The sequence below is a fragment of the Schistocerca americana genome, chromosome 4 (assembly GCF_021461395.2).
Source record: "Schistocerca americana isolate TAMUIC-IGC-003095 chromosome 4, iqSchAmer2.1, whole genome shotgun sequence".
Classification (NCBI taxonomy): Eukaryota; Metazoa; Arthropoda; class Insecta; order Orthoptera; family Acrididae; genus Schistocerca; species Schistocerca americana.
Window position 1 is genome coordinate 30419129 of NC_060122.1, and position 3932 is coordinate 30423060.

Genomic DNA, 3932 nt, shown 5'->3' on the forward strand with positions numbered 1-3932 from the left:
CGTCATGGTGCCTGTTGGATTCAATTCCGACGCAATTTCTGTGTTTCATCGTCAAGTTGAATGTCCACAGGTTACAGTAAACCTTCCCATGTCCATCGGAATCTATTACTGGAATCCCAGGAAAGAATCAAAGCACAGACAGTTAGAAGCATTACTCTCCCGGAGAGAAGTCGTCATGGTGCCTGTTGGATTCAATTCCGACGGAATTTCTGTGTTTCATCGTCAAGTTGAATGTCCACAGGTTACAGTAAACCTTCCCATGTCCATCGGAATCTATTCCTGGAATCCCATGAAAGAATCAAAGCACAGACAGTTAGAAGCATTGCTCTCCCGGACAGAAGTCGGCATGGTGCTTGTTGGATTCAAATCCGATGCAATTTCTGTGTTTCATCGTCAAGTTGAAGGTCCACAGGTTACAGTAAACCTTCCCATGTCCATCGGAATCTATTACTGGAATCCCAGGAAAGAATCAAAACACAGACAGTTAGAAGCATTACTCTCCGGGAGAGATGTCGGAATTGTGTTTGTTGTATTCGATTCCGACGCCATTTCTGTGTTTCATCGTCAAGTTGAAGGTCCACAGGTTACTGTAATCGTACCCATGTCCAGTGGAATCTATTACTGGAATCGCAGGAATGAATCAAAACACAGACAGTTGGAAGCATTACCCTCCCGGAGAGAAGTCGGCTTGGTGAATGTTGTATTCAATTCCGACGCAATTTCTGTGCTTCATCGTCTAGTTGAAGGTCCACAGGTTGCAGTAAACCTTCCCATGTCCATCGGAATCTATTTCTGGAATCCCAGGAAAGAATCAAAGCACAGACAGTTAGAACCATTACTCTCCCGGAGAGAAGTCGGCATGGTGCCTGATGTATTCAATTCCGACGCAATTTCTGTGTTTCATCGTCAAGTTGAATGTCCACAGGTTGCAGTAAACCTTCCCATGTCCATCGGAATCTATTTCTGGAATCCCAGGAATGAATCAAAACACAGACAGTTGGAAGCATTACCCTCCCTGAGAGAAGTCGGCTTGGTGAATGTTGTATTCAATTCCGACGCAATTTCTGTGCTTCATCGTCTAGTTGAAGGTCCACAGGTTGCAGTAAACCTTCCCATGTCCATCGGAATATATTTCTGGAATCCCAGGAAAGAATCAAAGCACAGACAGTTAGAACCATTACTCTCCCGGAGAGAAGTCGGCATGGTGCCTGTAGTATTCAATTCCGACACAATTTCTGTGTTTTATCATCAAGTGGAACGTCCACAGGTTACAGTAAACTTTCCCATGTCCATCGGAAACTATTACTGGAATTTCAGGAAAGAATCAATCCACAGACAGTTAGAAGCATTACTCTCCCGGACAGAAGTCACCTTGGTGCCTGTTGCAATCAAGTCCGGGGCAATTTCTGTGTTTCATCGTCAAGTTGAAGGTCCACAGGTTAAAGTAAACCTTCCCATGTATATCGGAATCTATTACTGGAATCCCAGGAAAGAATCAAAGCACAGACAGTTAGACGCATTACTCTCCCGGACATAAGTCGGCGTGGTGCCTGTTGTATTCAATTCCGACGCAATTTCTGTTTTTCATCGTCAAGTTGAAGGTCCACAGGTTACAGTAAACCTTCCCATGTCCATCGGAATCTATTACTGGAATCCCAGGAAAGAATCAAAGCACAGACAGTTAGAAGCATTACTCTCCCGGAAGGAAGTCGCCATGGTGCCCATTTTATTCAATTCCGACGCAATTTCTGTGTTTCATCGTCAAGTTGAAGGTCGACAGGTTACAGTAAACCTTCCCATGTCCATCGGTATCAATTACTGGAATCCCAGGAAAGAATCAAAGCACAGACAGTTAGAAGCATTACTCTCCCGGACAGAAGTCGTCATGGTGCCTGTTGGATTCAATTCCGACGCAATTTCTGTGTTTCATCGTCAAGTTGAAGGTCCACTGGTTAAAGCAAACCTTCCCATGTCCATCGGAATCTATTACTGGAATCCCAGGAAAGAATCAAAGCACAGACAGTTAGAAGCATTACTCTCCCGGAGAGAAGTCGTCATGGTGCCTGTTGGATTCAATTCCGACGCAATTTCTGTGTTTCATCGTCAAGTTGAATGTCCACAGGTTGCAGTAAACCTTCCCATGTCCATCGGAATCTATTACTGGAATCCCAGGAAAGAATCAAAGCACAGACAGTTAGAAGCATTACTCTCCCGGAGAGAAGTCGTCATGGTGCCTGTTGGATTCAATTCCGACGCAATTTCTGTGTTTCATCGTCAAGTTGAATGTCCACAGGTTACAGTAAACCTTCCCATGTCCATCGGAATCTATTACTGGAATCCCAGGAAAGAATCAAAGCACAGACAGTTAGAAGCATTACTCTCCCGGAGAGAAGTCGGCATGGTGCCTGTTGGATTCAATTCCGACGCAATTTCTGTGTTTCATCGTCAAGTTGAATGTCCACAGGTTACAGTATACCTTCCCATGTCCATCGGAATCTATTACTGGAATCCCAGGAAAGAATCAAAGCACAGACAGTTAGAAGCATTACTCTCCCGGAGAGAAGTCGTCATGGTGCCTGTTGGATTCAATTCCGACGCAATTTCTGTGTTTCATCGTCAAGTTGAATGTCCACAGGTTACAGTAAACCTTCCCATGTCCATCGGAATCTATTACTGGAATCCCAGGAAAGAATCAAAGCACAGACAGTTAGAAGCATTACTCTCCCGGAGAGAAGTCGTCATGGTGCCTGTTGGATTCAATTCCGACGCAATTTCTGTGTTTCATCGTCAAGTTGAATGTCCACAGGTTACAGTAAACCTTCCCATGTCCATCGGAATCTATTACTGGAATCCCAGGAAAGAATCAAAGCACAGACAGTTAGAAGCATTACTCTCCCGGAGAGAAGTCGTCATGGTGCCTGTTGGATTCAATTCCGACTCAATTTCTGTGTTTCATCGTCAAGTTGAATGTCCACAGGTTACAGTAAACCTTCCCATGTCCATCGGAATCTATTACTGGAATCCCAGGAAAGAATCAAAGCACAGACAGTTAGAAGCATTACTCTCCCGGAGAGAAGTCGGCATGGTGCCTGTTGTACTCAATTCCGACGCAATTTCTGTGTTTCATCGTCAAGTTGAAGGTCCACAGATAACAGTAAACTTTCCCATGTCCATCGGAGTATATTACTTGAATCCGAGGAAAGAATCAAAGCACAGACAGTTAGAAGCATTACTCTCCCGGAGAGAAGTCGGCATGGTGCCTGTAGTATTCAATTCCGACACAATTTCTGTGTTTTATCATCAAGTGGAACGTCCACAGGTTGCAGTAAACCTTCCCATGTCCATCGGAATATATTTCTGGAATCCCAGGAAAGAATCAAAGCACAGACAGTTAGAAGCATTACTCTCACGGAGAGAAGTCGGCATGGTACCTGTTGGATTACATTCCGTCGCAATTTTTGTGATTCATCGTGAAGTTGAACGTCCACAGGTAACAGTAAATCTTCTTCCCATGTCCATCGGAATCTATTACTGAAATCCCAGGAAAGAATCAAAGCACAGACAGTTAGAAGCGTTACTCTCCCGGTGAAAAATCGGCATGGTGCCCCTTGTAATCAATTCCGACGCAATTTCAGTGTTTCATCGTCAAGTTGAAGGTCCACTGGTTAAAGCAAACCTTCCCATGTCCATCGGAATCTATTACTGGAATCCCAGGAAAGAATCAAAGCCCAGACAGTTAGAAGCATTACTCTCCCGGAGAGAAGTCGTCATGGTGCCTGTTGGATTCAATTCCGACGCAATTTCTGTGTTTCATCGTCAAGTTGAATGTCCACAGGTTACAGTAAACCTTCCCATGTCCATCGGAATCTATTACTGGAATCCCAGGAAAGAATCAAAGCCCAGACAGTTAGAAGCATTACTCTCCCGGAGAG